We start from the raw sequence: 18,241 nt of genomic DNA on the forward strand, positions 1-18,241 counted from the left end.
TGTGACATATAACAGGTTCCTCTGTCCCCTGTATTTCTTGAAATTTGGTGGTGTAACAGAGGCTTGACTGGATTCTGGTGCCATATTTTTGGCAAGACCACTTCATGGGTGGTACTTTTTTCTTTCATGAGACCCATACTATATGGCGCTCTCTCTTTTTGAGGTGTGAGCAGTCACTGATGCCCAATGCCCACATCCGTTAGTTTGTTAGGGGTTGCAAACTGCTAGTGTTCTAATTCCATCATCCCTTCTTCATTTATTAGCTAAAATTCTTTCGTAAAGAGAAATTCCTGCTCAACTTTTCTGTTTCTCTGAGTTACAGTGTGTGCAGGAGAAGCACGATGCATGCTTGATTCTTTCTTTTTATTAATTTTCAAAACAGTAAGTAGGGGCCCTAGTACTTGGGAATTTATCTTTGTGGATGACAAATAGTTGAACCTGACCTCTGCAGCGGGAGGGTGAAGCCTTTACATTCTCTTAGTAGCTTTGAAGGAGAGATGTTAACACACCCATTTTTACAGATGGGGAAATGGAGACTCAGAGGTGGTCCAAGTTAGTGAGTGGAGGATCTGGGATTTTATCTCAGGTCAGCCCGGTTGCAGAGACCAAACTCCTCACTGCGTGGCACAATCCTTTTTGTAGGACTGTAGGGAATTCACCTAAACCCGGGATCAGGTTGGCAGAAGCCTGTTTGTTCAACATTCTGTAGTCTGAAAAATGACACGTGTATCCTTAAGACCTAAGAATAATCTTCCTTCAGGTTGCATTTAACCACAATTATACCAATGAATTGTTTGATTTCAGAATACTTACGTTGTTAAGTAGTTTCCCAAGGTTGGACCCTAAGCTAGGCTGCTTTAATCAGATCTATGTATTTATTGTGATACGATATGATATCATGATTTGCAATTCTGTGGTACATGATAAACATCACTGTACATGGAAGTGAAGGAGGAACCTTATGTCGGAAGGGGTTTATTTATAAAGGAGTATTGGAAAAGCTGAGGATCGACTGTAGGAATAAAGAGATTTACTGAAACTGAAGGCCAACATTAGGTCATAAAAAGCATTTGTATGGTAACATTGTTTGTTTAACTGGTAGTTATGTGAAGAACCATCAAAATAACCAATGAATTAATGAAGATTATCCATAAGAGTGCATTCTGTTGCATGGGGCTCAAACTGGTTTAAGCATGGGCTTACAGGATTTATTTGCTAAACCATGCAGGGATAGATCTGACAGGACTTCAGGGCTTAGATGCTGTGTTCAGAACCAGGTTTCTCTTCACTTCTGGGCTCGGCTTCCTTTGTGTCAAGTCCATTCTCACAGAGACTCTTCCCTGTGGTCCCAAGATGGTAACTGCCAGCCTCTTGCCCATGTGGCTACAGCCTTCCTGTTGTACATCAATAGGAAAGAGGAAAGGGCCTTCCTTTAATTTTCATTGAGTCTTATTGGTTCTAAGTGGGTCCATGTGCCTATCCCTGAGTCAATCACTGTAGCCAGGGAAATGGGATAGATTGTAGGTACAGTTGTGGGTACAAGTTCATGTCTATGCCCATTTTTCAGCGAGATGGTCCACAGCTTTGATTAGATTATCAAAGGCCAATCCAAAGAGGTGGCTATTCTGCGATATTGTTAGATATTGAACCAGACTGAACTGCTTTTTTTAAAACCGAGGCTTCATATTTGTACTATCTTCTTGAATGCTTTCAATATAAGCTGTAGAATCTGCTTTTTAGCTGCCTTCTTTTATCAAGTGATGGTGGACCTATTAGGATTATCAGAGATAGTAAACACTGATCAGAATTTAGTTTATATCATTTCTTTGGGTTCTAGATGTTACGACCCCTTTTCCCTCCCAAGAAAGCCCTATGTCTGGGGCCACAGCAGAAGTTGCTCTCAACTGTGTCACAGGAGGCAAGCTCATGGCCTTGCCGGAGTCCCAGACACCACCTGCGCTCCTCAGGTTTGCCCAGGGACGGAGAGCTGCTCATTCTGGGTGAGGAAGAGCTCTTCGGGAATTATTTCCCGGTAATGATTCCAAGGCCTCACACAGGATGATATTTTTCTGCTAATCCCAGCCCAGGGCCCAGCGTGTGTGTTGTTGACACCAGATAATGTTAGTCCTCTGGCTGATACTGTGGCGGATGAGCAAACATCGGGCGGCTGGCAGAATCCCCGACTTCCTGAGAGTCCACAATCACAAATTCATTGAAGTTTAAACACACAGAGACCTATCACCCCTGCCCTTTGCGTTTGCCAGGAGATGAGGTTATCCGTGGGTGATTGTTGTAAATAGCCACTCCTCATTTCCCCCTCCAACTTGCACTTTGGATTTTAATCAGGTTCAAAGCCTGCCTGGCATTTGGCTTATTTTCCTCATCTGTATGACCCACAGGCTAGTCTAGGGATGCTTAGACTTTAATGTGCCTTTGAATCACCCAGGGATCTTGTTCCAGTGCAGAGTCCCATTAGTAGATCTGGGGTGGGGCCTGAGATTCTGCATTCCTAACAGGCTCCCAGTGATGCCCGCACTCCTTCAAGGTCCACACATCTAACGGCAAAGGACTAGGCTAATGGCTTTCAACTTTGGCTGCACATTGGAGTCACCTGGGGAGTCATGGAAATTCTAATGCCCGGTCCTACTCTCAGGTGTTCAGATCTACTTGGTTTGCACGTGACTATCCAGGTGATTCTGATGTGCGGCCAGGGTTGAGAACTGCTGGTGGACCCCTCAGCCTTCAGCCTCTGCCTGCTAGCTCCTCCTCACCGCTGGTCTGGCCTGCTCACACCACCTCTGCACCGTGCTCCTGGATACCCCTCTCCCTTGTCCTTGACATTCATGAAGAGCTTATTGTGGACTAGAACTTTCCACACAACCCAATGAGGTCAGCACTGCTTCTCTCTCCATTTTACAGGCAGAGAAAGGTTTAGAGAGTGAAATATCTTGTCCCAAGTCACACAGTTATTAAGGAGCAACGTCAGGACCCGCCCACGTCTTCTGTCTCTGGAACATAAAAGTAGCAGAGTGTAGGTTAAGAGGATGGCCTCTGGAGCCAGACAGATGTGGGACCCACCACTTACTGTCAGTGTGACCTTGGGCAGGTTGCTTAGATCCTGCAGGCATTAGGTCCCCCCTTTATAAAAGGGGGTGATAAGAACACCCACTTCTCAGGGCTATGGGGAACATGTAAGTCACTGCCCTAGAGCCTGGGCCACAGGAAAAGTCACCACCATTTCAATGCCACATGCTGTCTCCACAGCACTTCCGTGAGCCCATCTTTGGTCCAGGACCCAGGCTTCCAGATTATAACTCTTCTGTGTTCACATCAACTCTTCAAATAGAAAGCAAGTTCCTTCAAGGCAGAAAATGTAGAAGTACAAAATGTGTGTGAGTGTGATTTTTTTGATTCTTGGCCTTCACCCCGTGGGTCATAGCAGTGGTAGGCAGTGGATTTACCAGTGTTTGTTAGTTGATAGAATTTATATGTTAGTCAATGGAAAATAATCATATTGGAAACAGAGCCATCATATACATATAAATAATCATATTCTGTTGGAGCCATTCATTCATTCATTCATTCATCCATCCATCCATTCATTCATTACCTTCTGTTCACTCAGACCCTATGGAGTGACTGAAGACAGCTCAGCCTGAATCCCCCAAACCTGGCCGGTTCTGCTGCTATGTCCCCTGTGGTGCAGGTGGGAGGGTGGAGGAGGTGGAGGGCTCTTTCTCATGCGTATCTCCTGCATTCAAGGAACTACTTTTTAGAGGATCCACACCTAGGACTTTTCCCAGTTTTAACACTGAAAGCCCCACATTCCTGGAAACCCTGCAGTCCCAGACAAACGGGCATGGCTGGTCACCCCACCACCACCACACAGGTCCAGGGCCATGTCCTTGCCTTTCACGAACCTGACAGCTTGTGTCTTTCAGCCTTCCTTCTTCAGGGAGGGCTCTTTGGTGAGAGGTGGTTCCTGCTGGCTTTTCTCTTTGTGATGTGTGTCCACAAGCCCCAGAGTCTGGACCAGCGTTGCTCCCTTCCACCATGCCCGGACTTGTGGTCGTGATGGGTCCCCTGCCTGCTCCCTGCTCAGCATGTCTCTGCACAGCCTGACGTCTTTCTCCTTCCATTTCAGTGCATTGTGGGTAGCCAGGGAGTCTTTGTCCTGACACGGTCACGAGAAGAGTGTTTATAAAAGAAAACACCTCCACTTCCCTCCCCCTTTCTCAAGGCTGTGCGCACACTTTGCTCAGACAAGCGCTCAATGAGTACACAAAATTGGGGCTGTTTTCTTTCTGATGCCATTTCAGATGAAGCTGAATATTTTTAAACTAGGCAAGCAACACCACAGCTAAAAATGCTTGGATTTGAAAATAAATGTGTGGCAGATTTACACCAATCCCTTGAATCAGAGACACTTTCAGCAGCAAGCTCACTAGGTGATTATAGGGGGTTCATGCAACAGAGCTTTATTTTCCTATGGAAGAAGAAGTCCAGAGGGGGGGAAGTTGCTGATAATGATTTAGGGATCAGTGATGTTGGGTTCTGATTTGGTATCAGTGCCATTGTCTTGGTCTCCTCATGTCAAAAAATGGCAGCAGCAACTCCAAACATCATGCCTTGGCAGCTCAGTTCAAAGAGGAAGTAGGGTAGCCTAGAACAGAGACTCCCTCCTTTCTTGCCTCTCTCTCTTGGGAGGACATCATTCCCAGTAGCCCCTCTCCCCACCCCCTCTCCCCAGTACACTTCCCCTCACATCTGACTGTCCACAGGGGCAGGTCCCATCTTCTTTGTGGTTCAGGGGTCTCTGCCCAGTGCATGAAACACTATTGCAGTTCTTTTAGGGAGAGGTGGCTTTGGCTGGATGACCAAAACTGTATTCCTAGCTCTTTCTTGGGGACTCTGAAGCCTTGGACTCTGGCCCTCATTTGGTTTCTGTCTTGCTCAGATGTGAATAACCTGGTGAACCGGATGCACCTTCTTCAAGCCCCAATATGGCCCCTTCGCACCACTTGCAAAGGAGGCAGGGAAGGCAAGCTAACAGTGGGGGTTTCTGCATAAGATTGCTTTTCACCAGTGGCTCCACGGCAAGAAACAATCTTAAAAACAGGTAAACTAGATCATTTCAAAAGGAACTTCTTCCTCGGACGTTTCTGAGCATCTGCAGGATTGGCTGGTCAACATCTTTTCTTGTCTCCAGGCATTTTTTTTTTTTTTTTTGCAGATGCTATAGATATAGATGCAGATATTGACAGATAAAAATACAATTATAGATTGTGTTATCTGGTGGTGTCTGCAGAGCAGATGGAGACCCATCTGTCGGGGAAGGCTCAGAAGTCCAGCCAGGGCCAAGGCTTGGGGCAAACTGAGGGGCCTTAGCCCCAAGAGAGCAAGTGAGACTCAGGGATTCAGGGCTGGCTTCACATCTCCCAGTGAGAAGTAGCTGAGCCAGGCCCTAATTCAGAGCTCCTGGCTCCTATAAAAGACTTGGGAATTGAACAAACCAAACTGATCTCACTATTGGATGATAGTTGACCAATGATCCTTTTAAAAACTAAAGCTGTAGTGGAACACCAGCTGCCAGATGGACACCTGGCAGATGCACACAAGTGTCTGCATTTAGAGCTAAAGGCAGTCTACCTGTATGTGCAGGTGCTCCCCACTTGTGGAAGGAGGGATCTCAGCAGCTCTGCTGGAAGACTTGAGAACAAGGAACAGGGAGGTTAATGACTGATGTCTTTCCCTGGGTCACCAGGCCTGGGGGAAGATGAGCAGCCAGTGGATCTGCAGCTGATACTAGTCTGTCTCTGATATTTTTCAGAAAAGTTTGGAGTTGGGGGGCGCCTGGGTGGCTTAGTCGGTTGAGTGTCCCGCTCTTGATTTCAGCTCAGATCATGATCTCAGGGTCATGGGATCGAGCCCTGTGTCGGTCTCTGCACTCAGTGGGGAGTCTGCTCGAGATTCTCCCTCTCCGTCTGCTTCTCCCTACTGCCCTGCTGGCGCACACACTCACGCTGTCTCTCTCAAATAAATAAATACACCTAAAAAAAAAAAAGAAATAAAGAAAAGCTTGGAGTTGGGAAGTTAGTGTGGTGGTAATTAAGCAGCATTCATTTATGGCTTTGTTAAATGCTTTGCTTTTACAACTTAGGATATCAGCCAACTTACCCTGAAAGCTTTGAGGCAAAACGTTTCCCCAAATCTAGATTGTCCTGCCTAGGAGAAACTCTGCCCACCTCTCTGGGTGGTGAGCATGCTCCTCTCCGTTTGTTCCTCCCGTGTATTGCCGTGTTGGAATACCTCTGCTCGGAGAAAGGCAAGGGAAGCGATTTGTTTCCCTCCCCTTTTCCTCCTTCTCCTTCTCTTCCTTCATTTCCTCCTCCTCCACTCTCTCTCTTTTTTTACCTCCTCCTCTAACCTTCCCCTTCTCGTCCTGCTTCTCATTTTAATATTAAAAGGACTACTTATTGGTCACCTACTATGTGCCAGGCACTGTGTTAGGCATTTCACATATATTCATCTCATTTAATCCTCCAACAAGCTTATGAGGTGGTTTTATATTATACCCATTTTACAGGTGAAGAATCGAAATGAGAGAAAATCCATTACATGCCCAAGGTCACATAGCTAAGAAACCACAGAGTCAGGACTGTCTGACCTTAGAGCCCCGGTTCTTTTTTTAGCCTCTTAAAAAGTTAGCTTATTTTTCTAGTTAGAAGGGAGGTATGATGAACAGTAGTATGCCCCTTGCCAGGTTTTCTGGCTATGAATGCCCTGCTGCTCCCACTTCATGTCTCTCTCAAAATACACACACACACACACACACACACACACACCCCACCACCACCACCACCACACACACTCTCTTTTTTTGTGCCAAATCATCTGGAAGTTGACTACAGACATAATGACATTTTACCCCTAAATATTTCAGTTTGAGTCTCCCAAGGATGAGGACAGCTGTCTTCCTAAACTCAACAGCATTACCACCTCTAAGGAAATAAACTTTATTTCAATTACACCATCCAACACATTCTGCACTCAAATGGCCCCTGTGGTCCCATGGACGACCTCTAAGATACTGTTTTTCAATCCAGAATGCAGTCAAGGTTTATAAACTGCCTTTGGTGATAATGAAATTTTAGTGTCCCCCAGTGAAGTGCAAAAGCCTCCTTCCTTCTGTTCTTCATAAGACTGGATCATTTGGAGATGTTAAGACCATTTGTCTTCAGAACATTCATGTTCGGGAATTTGTCTGTTTCTTCATGATCCTTCATGTTAAATTGTTTCTGGTAAGAACCCCCAGGGTGACATTGTGTGTCTTCGCTGTGAGGTATCAGGGGCACAAAATGTCAGGCCATCCCGCTACTGTCAGTGCCGAGCCCCACACCTTGGTTAGAGTGGTGTCCTCTGGATTTCTCCACATAAACCCATTTCCCCCTTTGTAACTAATACAGGCCAGGGAGGGAAGGAAACTGTCAGTCAGGAATTTTTGGTTGTAAGTGTCAGAAAAGCAATTCACACTGGCTTAAACACGTAACAGGAATTTATTGTCTCCAGTAAGAAGTAAGTCCAGGGTTTTCTTGCTTTAGGTTTGCTGGGGTCATGTCATCATCGGTCAACCTCCTTCTTCCATCTCTTGCTCTTCCTTGCTTGGCTTCATCCACAGGCAGGCCCTTCCGCCATGATGGCAAAAGTGGTCACAGCGGCAGGCTCATAAACCTTTATTGTTAGCCATGCCAGGAAGAGAGAGCCCCCTGCACAAGCGGCTCCAGCCAAGGCCCTGAGCTGGTCCTCACTGGCCTGGCCTCAGTCATTGACTGGCTAAGCCTGCAGCTTCTCCCACCCTTGGAGCCAGAGTTAGCATCTGTAGCCTCATTGCTCTATCTTCTTTGTGCTTCATCCTGAAGAAGGTCCTGAAGAAGGTAAGAGTACAAATAAAGAGAGTTGCCTATGTGCCTTGACATCTTGACATGAGAAGCCTCAGGGAGGGCCCCTGCCCCTGAGCCATCCTTGCCACGGGTAGTGCTGGCACAGATAGCCGCTGACCTGGAGCTTAGGGCACCAGGCCCTGTGGGGTGTAGGTGTGTGTGGTGGCAGCAAGTGGAGTGCAAAGGTGGTGGGCTCCACAGCAGAGGAGATGGACCCCACAACTCTGGAAGGCAAGGCTTGGGACTGGGAGGTTCTAGGCCTGACTCCCCATTACCTGGCCCTATAACCAGAGGCTTCCGCTTGTGCCGTGTGTCCTCATCTATAAAAGGGGATGAGGCACCTGTTGTGCTTCACTTCAGGTCCTCTGTTGTAAGCGCCCAAAGAGATTGTGGACATGTAACACCTGGTAAGCGTAAAAGCTGTAAAGGTGTTTCAGGCCTGTGAGATCCTCATTCCACACGGACGGCCTGGGCACAGTCTCGTCATCAGTGTGTTCCCAGAACTCCCTCACTCCAACTATTTTCAAACACTTCCAATGGTCTAAGAGAGGCAACTTCTCTGCAAAGCAATATATGCAAAGCATTACTCAAGCAAGGCAGCAGGCGGGTTGGACACACAACCTCTGGTTTCTTGTAGCTATGTGACCTCAGGCAAGCCATGCCATCTCCCTGAGCCTCAATTTCCTTACCTGAAGACTGGGCATCTAATAACCTGTACATCTCAGCTCTCTCCTGAGAAGATTACTATGAATACTAAATAAGATGAAGCATATAAAAGGCTCAGCCTAGAGTCTAGTATACAGTAAGTGTTCAATAAGTGGTGGCTATCATTTTTGTATGCTGTGTATTTTGTACAGGGTAGTGAGATGCTACCTCTTGGGTAGTATGGTCAGCTGGGTAAGCAGTTCGAAACTTCTGCTGAACAAAACTAAAAATACTGAATAAAAAAAATAATTAAATACACCCACGAGAAACCAAACCAAAACAAAACACAAAAACAAAAATACTCCTGCCTAAAATTCAGTGAGGGTGGAATCCAGCTTTTGCCTTGAGGGCATAGCCTTGGGGGGTTTTGGTGGGGAGGAAGGGTGGAGTCTCACAGAAGAGACCCTATAAGGCTGGGGCTCCAAAGATCTCCACACCCAGTGCAGTGAACTAGTCATCCGGTCCTGCAGACTGCAAGGAGAATTGCTTATCTTAAAGCTGGACATGGGGTGAAGTGGGGAAGAAAGGGCTTTTATTTTCTCTGAGAACTCTTCACCACTAGCCAGAGGGAAAGCAAAGATAATAGGATCATACCTGCCCAAATCTCTTTGGAATAATAAGTCTCAGGATTTTACAGGACGTAAAATAAGTGTACTTAATACAGTTTCAAGAAAGCAAAGGTGAGATTAAAAACATGAGTAAAGAAAAAACATATTTGAAAAAAAATAAAATAGAACTTCTAAACACAGAAAATTGAATTAGTGAAATGAAAAACTCAATTCTTAGATTCAACAGTAGATTCAACATACCTGAAGAGAGAATTAGAAGAAGAGAAGAAGATAGACCTGAAGAAGTTATCCAAAGTTATCCAAAATGCAGCCCAGAGATACAGACATGGAAAAAAGGAGAGATTAAAGAATATAAGGATGGGATGAAGTGATAGTACCTGAAAACTTTTTGGAAATAATTCATTATCAACAGATTTAGGGAGCTCAGCAGATTTTAAGTGGGATAAATAAGTTAAAAGAAATCTACATTGGACACAGTGGAGTGAAACTGAAGAACCTGAAGGACAAAGAGAGAGAAGCAGCATGCTCAGAGTACTGCACGGAGTGGTAGAACAACAGCATGCTGAGGGCATGGCTCTAAAATGGAGCCCTTATACAGTCACTTACCTGCAGGTGACCTTGGACAAGCCATTCCTAAGCTTTGGCATAACATGGGCATAATAATCACAATAATATTTAACTGTTGGGGAAGGTTGTAATGATTAAGTGACCTAAATGACCTAATTCATATTATCGCCTTAGCCTAGTGCTCAACATATTATCCGGACTCAAGAAAGGCCAGCTACTGTTTTAGGGGAGATGGAGGTTTCAATCTTTCCAAAAGCACTTGAGCATGATGGTGCTGGTGGGTAGGGGATGGAGACAACAAAGAGGGGGCAGAGGCAGAACTCACACACACTCCACCTTCTTCATCTTGCTGGTGACCTTCTTGCCCATTGTCTGAGACTCAGTTTCCATATCTCTTCTTCCGTACAGCCTTCCTTGCCTCCATCCTGCCCTACTCCAGGAATGTTAGGGCTCTCTTCTCTTTGCCCACACAGAACCATGAATGGACTTCTATTACGGCATTTATTAAAATGCTGCTGTAATTTTTTAAATCTGCTTAAGTACTCCACTATGCTATGAGCTCATCTTGGCATCCCTGGCACTTGGCACAGTTTCTATCCCATATTAGGGTCTAATAAATATTTTAGGTGAATAAACATTGCACAGAACCATAAGCTGTTGATCTAAGGAAGAGAAGATTTCCTCCAGTTTACCCAGTGTATTAAATCCCATTGGTAACACCAAATCCATTCCATCCAGTTATGCCCATGATTCAATAAGAGCAAATGATGGGGCAGCAAACTCTGGTGTCTTTGCCTGAGGTGGCCCCTCATCAGGAGGGCTTCTTGGTCAGTTTTTCTGGCAAAGGTAAATGTGGTCATATAAGGACAAAAAGCAAATCCTCTTCCCTGTGGAAATTATACCTTTGCTCGAGGTTGTGTGATTGCAGTATCAGCTTGATCAGCCAATGCTGCTCAGTCAGTGGGGTGGTTTGTCAATAGGGAGCCAGAGCAGATGGCCAATGTGGTAAGGGCTCAGACAGACAGTTGTCTAGAGACTTGAGCCAGGGCAAGAGCAGAGTGGAGGGGATGTGTCAGTTACCTATTGCTGTGTAACAGCTCCCCCAGCCCCCCAAACTTAGTGGCTTAAAACTAGAGGCATTCATTATTGCTCACTAGTCTATGGGTCAACAGGACATTTCTGCCTATCTTGACAGGACTTGGTTGATTTTGGCCATCATCATTCAAGCATCTTTGGTCAGCTAGAGGCTGGCTAGTAGGTGACCTTACTCACATTCCTAGTAGTTAACTGGGTGTCCACTGAGGTACAGGGGTGATGGGTGCCACTCATCTCTCAGATGGCACTGCATCACTTCGACTGCCTTCTGTTGGTCAAAGCAAGGCACAAGATGAGCTGAGATTGGAGGGGTGGGGAAAGAGATCCCTCCTTGATGGGAGGGCTAAAACTGACATAACAAAGAGGCATGAAAACAGAGAAAACTAGAATTGTGACCTTTTTCTTTTGGCAAATAATCTACCACAGTGGATGAGGGGGAAGTTCCTTTTCTGATAATATGCCTTTTCAGAGATGGTAATTTTTGCAGATGGGATATTTATTGATTAGCCTATAGTAGTGAAAAGCACTTTGGTTCTTGTTTAACCAGTCTCCAGGCCCTGGAGCCATCCTTGAGCTGCCCCTTCTCTTGTATTTCACTTACATGGTCTCCAAGGCCATGGGTGCAGATTCTTGTCAGAAATGAGCCCAGCCCAGGCTCTCACTGGCTCCTGAAAAAGGGAAAGAAGAAGAAGAAAAAAAGGACTCTTTCACAATAAGCCAAGGAGATGTCCCTCACCGTGTCAGCATTGACCGACAGTTCCATAGGTGGGAGATGTAAGCTGGAGCCACATAATCCTTCTCTGGCTGCCCAGAAAGCTGAAAAGACAAAACGTGGTGTGTAGTATAGTCTCTCAAGGACCAGTTTGAGGAAGAGGAGCCTGGGAGGCTGGAGAGTCTGGGACCGGGACATGGCCAAGATTCTAGGACTGCAGGGGAGGATGTCTCTCAACGTACACATTCTTCAGAACCAGCACATTCTCTTCTAACCCCAGAACACATAGAAGGTCCAGATAACAAGAAGTACATATAAGGCCAGTTCCCAAGGCCACCACTTTCTCTCCTAATGAAAATTCGGTTTAGGTCGTGCCAATGAGGAATGCATGCTAATGCATCATTCCTGGGAGGGGCATATTACATTAGAGCTTCCCACAATCACAGGAACCTACCAGAGCCACATCCCTGGAAAACCTAGCAGCAGGAATGTGGGTGTCCCATAAAAAAATGAATATACCCTTACTTCACCAATTGGTGCACTGGGAGAAGCTTGTTTGGGGGTAAATCTGAAGGACATAAATGTCAATCTGGCCTTGGGTTGAATTCTGTGTGTGAGGAGCATCAGGTAAATCAATAGTGATCCAATTACTTTCTATTTTTAGAGTAAGTTAAAAAGCCAAACAAGGTGAAATAAGCCAAACACAAAGGGTAAATATTGTATGCTTCCTCTTATATGAAATACCTACAATAAGCAACTTCTCAGAGACAGGAAGATGAGGGGTTTCCAGAGGCAGGAGGGAGGCAGGAATGGAGAGTTATTGTTTCATAGGTACAGAGTTTCTGTTTCGGTGATGAAAAAGTTTCAGAAATAGTGGTGATGGTTACACAACATTGTGGATGTAATCGATGCTACTGAATTGTACACTGAAAAATGGTTAAAATCACAAAAGTTATGGGTTTTTTTTTTAAAGATTTTATTTATTTATTTGACAGAGAGAGACACAGTGAGAGAGGGAACACAAGGAGGGGGAGTGGGAGAGAGAGAAGCAGGCTTCCCTCTGAGCAGGGAGCCCGATGTGGGGCTCAATCCCAGGACCCTGGGATCATGACCTGAGCTGAAGGCAGGTGCTTAACGACTGAGCCACCCAGGTGCCCCACAAAAGTTATGTTACATATATTTTACCACAACCTAAAAAAAATGTAATATTCCCAAACCATCCAATTGTATATTCTAAATGGGTTAATTGTATAGAATGAATTATATTTCAATGAAGCTGCTTTATTTTTTTGTTTTCTTATTTTTATTTTATTTATTTATTTTTAAATTATTTATTTAAACTCAATTTAGTTAACATATACTGTATTATTAGTTTCAGGGGTAGAATTCAGTGATTCATCTGTTGCCTACAACACCTAGTGCTTATTACATCAAGTGCCCTCTTTAATGCCCATCACCCAATTATCTCTCCCCTCCAGCGACCCTCTGTTTGTTCTCTATAGTTAAGAGTCTCTTATGGTTTGCTTCCCTCTCTCTTTTCATCTTATTTTATTTTTCCTTCTCTTCCCCTATGTTCATCTGTTTTGTTTCTTAAATTCCACATGGGAGTGAAATCAGATGGCATTTGTCTTTCTCTGGCTGACTTATTTTGCTTAGCATAGTACCCTCTAGTTCCAACCATGTCGTTGCAAATGGCAAGATTTCATTCTTTTTGATGACCGAGTAATATTCCATTGTGTATATATACACCATATCTTCTCTATCCATTCATCTGTCAATAGACATCTGGGTTCTTTCCATAGTTTGGCTATAGTGGACATCGCTGCTATAAACATTGGGGTGTATATGTCTCTTTGAATCACTATATTTGTATCCTTTGAATAAATACCAATAGTGCAATTGCTAGATCATAAGGCAGTTCTATTTTTAATTTTTTTTTTTTAAGATTTTATTTATTTATTTGACAGAGAGAGACACAGCGAGAGAGGGAATACAAGCAGGGGGAATGGGAGAGGGAGAAGCAGGCTTCCCGCGGAGCAGGGAGCCCGATGCAGGGCTCGATCCCAGGACCCTGGGATCATGACCTGAGCCGAAGGCAGACGCTTAACTACTGAGCCACCCAGGTGCCCCTATTTTTAACTTTTTGAGGAACCTTCATACTGTTTTCCAGAGTGACTGTACCAGTTTGCATTACCACCAACTGTGTAAGAGGGTTCCCCTTTCTCTGCATCCTTGCCACCACCTGTTGTTTCCTGAGTTGTTATTTTTAGCCATTCTGACCAGTGTGAGGTGGTATGTCATTGTGGTTTTGATTTGTATTTCCCTGACGGCCAAATGATGTTGAGCATTTTTTCATGTGTCTGTATGTCTTTTTTATTATTATTATTATTATGTTATGTTAGTCACCATACAGCACAGTACATCATTAGTTTTTTTTTTTTAAAGATTTTATTTATTTACTTGACAGAGAGAGAGACAGCGAGAGAGAGCACACAAGCAGGGGGAGTGGGAGAGGGAGAAGCAGGCTTCCTACGGAGCAGGGAACCCGATGCGGGGCTCGATCCCAGGACTCTGGGATGATGACCTGAGCCGAAAGCAGACGCTTAATGACTGAGCCACCCAGGCACCCCACATCATTAGTTTTTGATGTGGTGTTCCATGATTCGTTATTTGTGTATAACACCCAGTGCTCATTACAACACATGCCCTCCTTAATACCCATCACCGGGTTACCCTATCCCCCCACCCACTTCCCCTCTAGAACCCTCAGTTTGTTTCTCGGAGTCCATAGTCTCTCATGGTTCGTCTCTCCCTCCAATTCCCTGCCTCATTTTTCCCTTCCTTCTCCTAATGTCCTCCATGTTATTCCTTAAGTTCCACATAGGAGTGAAACCATATGATAATTGTCTTTCTCTGCTTGACTTATTTCACGTAGCATAATCCCCTCCAGTTCCATCCATGTCGATGCAAGAGGTCGGTATTCATCCTTTCTGATGGCTGAGTAATATTCCATTGTATATATGAACCACATTTTCTTTATCCATTTATCTGTTGAAGGGCATCTTGGCTCCTTCCACAGTTTGGCTATTGTGGACATTGCTGCTATGAGCATTGGGGTGCATGTGCCCCTTCTTTTCACTACATCTGCATCTTTGGGGTAAATACCCAGTAGTGCAATTGCTGGGTCATAGGGTAGCTCTATTTTTAACTTTTTGAGGAACCTCCATACTGTTTTCCAAAGTGGTTGTACCAACTTGCATTCCCACCAACAGTGTAAGAGGGTTCCCCTTTCTCCACATCCTCGCCAACATTTGTTGTTTCTTCCCTTGTTAATTTTTGCCATTCTAACTAGTGTAAGGTGGTATCTCAATGTGGTTTTGATTTGAATTTCCCTGATGGCTAATGATGTTGAACACTTTTTCATGTGTCTGTTAGCCATTTGTGTATCTTCTTTGGAGAAGTGTCTGTTCATGTCTTCTGTCCATTTTTTGACTTGATTGTTTTTTTGGGTGTTGAGTTTGAGCAGTCCCTTATAGATCATGTGTCTGTATGTCTTCTTTGGAGAAATGTCTGTTCATCTCTTCTGCCCATTTCTTGACTCTTGATTTCTTGTTTTGGGGGTGTTGAGTTTGATAAGTTCTTTATAGATTTTGGATACTAGCCCTTTATCTGATAAGACATTTACAAGTATCTTCTCCCATTCTGTAGGTTGTCTTTTGGTTTTGACCCTTTCTTTTGCTGTGTAAAAGCTTTTTATCCTGATGAAGTCCCAGTAGTTCAGTTTGCTTTTGTTTCCCTTGCCTTTGGAGATGTGTCTAGCAAGAACTTGCTGTGGCCAAGGTCAAATAGGTTGCTGCCTGTGTTCTCCTCTAGGATTTTGATGGATTCCTGTCTCACATTTAAGTCTTCCGTCCATTTTGAGTTTATTTTTGTGTATGGTATAAGAAGGTGGTCCAGTTTCATTCTTCTGCATGTGGCTGTCCAATTTTCCTGACACCATTTGTTGAAGAGACTGTCTTTTTTCCATTGGATATTCTTTCCTGCTTTGTCAAAGATTAGTTGACCATAGAGTTGTGGGTCCATTTCTGGGTTCTCTATTCTGTTCCATTGATCTATGTGTCTGTTTTTGTGCCAGTATCATACTGTCTTGATGATTACAGCTTTGTAGTACAGCTTGAAGTCAGGAATTGTTATGCCTCCAGCTTTGGTTTTCTTTTTCAACATTCCTTTGGCTGTTTGGAGTCTTTTGTGGTTCCATACAAATTTTAGGACTGTTTGTTCCAGCTCTTTGAAAAATGCTGATGGCATTTTCATAGGGTTTGCTTTGAATGTGTAGATTGCTTTGGGTAGCATAGATATTTTAACAATATATGTTCTTCTAATCCATGAGCATGGAGTGTTTTTCCGTTTCTTTGTGTCTTCCTCAATTTCTTTCCTGAGTGTTCTATAGTTTTCAGAACCAGATCCATTACTTCTTTGGTTAGGTTTATTCCTACATATCTTATGGTTTTTGGTGTAATTGTAAATGAGATCAATTCCTTGATATCTCTTTCTTCTGCTTCACTGTTAATGTATAGAAATGCAACTGACTTCTGTGCATTGATTTTACATCCTGCAACTTTACTGAATTCCTGTGGAGTTTTTTGGGTTTTTTTACATAGAGTGTCATGTCATCTGTGACGAGCGAAAGTTTGACTTCTTCTTTGCTGCTTTGGATGTCTTTTATTTCTTTTTGTTGTCTGATTGCTGAGGCTAGGACTTCTAGTACTATGTTGAACAACAGTGGTGAGAGTGGGCATCCCTGCTGTGTTCCTGACCTTAGGGAAAAAGCTCTCAGTTTTTCCCCTTTGAGGATGACATTCATTGTGGGTATTTTCTATATGGCTTTTAAGATGTTGAGGTATGTTCGCTCTATCCCTACATGGAAAAGGGTTTTTATCAAGAAAGGGTGCTGTATTTTGTCAAATGCTTTGCAAAATCCAACAGTACATTAAAAAGATTATTCACCATGACCAAGTGAGATTTATTCCTGGGCTGCAGGAGTGGTTCAACATCCGCAAATCAATCATTGTGATACACCACATTAATAAGAGAAAGGACAAGAACCATATGATCCTCTCAATAGATGCAGAAAAAGCATTTGACAAAATACAATATCCTTTCTTGAAAAAAATATATTTTTAAAGGCAACCAATGGTATTGTGGGTTCCCTAAACGTCAACTGAAAGAGAAATGAAATCCAATTACTGACATACAGAACAATGAACTTTAAATAAACATAAACACAGAGAAGGTCCTTGTCACCCATGAGAGAATTCAGGATGGAAGGGATAGTCCTGCTCTTGGCCAAGCTGGAGAGCCCTGAGCTTTTCTCATAAGGTGAGTGGGCCAGGGCTACTCAAGACACAACTCAAACTGCATGAAGCCAAGAGGAATGGGAAAGCCCTGAGGTGGGCTGGCTTCAGGTAGAGCCAGATCCAGAATTCAAATGATGTCACCAGAGGACTTAGTTTATCTTGGTCTCTTGGCTCTGCCGGCTGTGGAGTTGGCTTCATTCTCTGGCTTCTCACAGTGGCCTTTGGCAGCTGCAGGATCAACCCTCATGGTCACGCAACCCTTTCAGAAGCTTGCCTCTTCTCCTGGAAGATTCATGCACACTGGGGTATACCTCTTCTCCAGAAGTTTTTATCAAAATCTTAATCTTCTCTCTGATTAGTGCAGCTTAGGTTACTTGATCATTCCTGAACCAATCACTGTGCTCAGAAGAATGTGATGTGCTGATTGGCTTAGGCTGGTCATGTGCTCACACCTGGAGCCACGCGTGGAGCCCTCCGCAGATGGTGGGCGAGTGACGGATAGGCATGTCCAGGTAGAAAATTCAAGGTGTTCACATTATGGAGGCAAAGTATGAATCCACCTTACAAAGGTTGTGAGCACTCTCAGTAATGACAGAGAAAGACTTGTCCCTAAGAGATGTAAGTTTAGCACAAAACAAGTGGCTGAGTCTTATCTCTTAACCTTACAGTTTGGGCTTGATGCCTTGAGGCTGGTTTCTTCTGTGCATACTAAACTTTCACTTCCTCTTTGCTCAGCTTACTAACATTTTATTTTTCAGGTATGTCCTCCCATTAGCCTGGCAGTTCCCTCAAGTTTAAGGGCAGAAGATGTGTCCGGTTCCTCATTGAGCCCACCCTAGACCCAGTACATAGTCTGTGCTTAATAACTGCTCTTTTAATGATTGAATGAATAAGGAAAGACAGAGGAATAGAATGTCCTGGTCTGATTGGGTGGGAGAGCAATGTCTGGCTATAATCATTGTCTAACTTGGCAGGTCAACTAGTTAGTTGTGCAGGTCTAAGCACTTATTCCTAATTTTTATAACAAATTCGTTCTAGAAAATTCTAATTCCATTCATGTAGCCAAGTTGCTCAAAACTTGTTTGGTAGAGCATATTTTGTGCATGTGTATAAGTGTGTAAAACTCCCACAGTGAGAGCAATTATTCAAAGTCTGCTTTCTGCTCTGCCACTAAAACCTTTTAAAATATTTTGTTTAATTTTTTGAATAGGCAGTTTATTTACTTGTTTTGAAATCATGGTCAAATGTAATAAATTTCTTGCCTATCTTTCCATATACATAACAAGTGAATATGCA

This window comes from Neomonachus schauinslandi, chromosome 1, assembly GCF_002201575.2.
Source record: "Neomonachus schauinslandi chromosome 1, ASM220157v2, whole genome shotgun sequence".
In the NCBI taxonomy this organism is placed as follows: domain Eukaryota; kingdom Metazoa; phylum Chordata; class Mammalia; order Carnivora; family Phocidae; genus Neomonachus; species Neomonachus schauinslandi.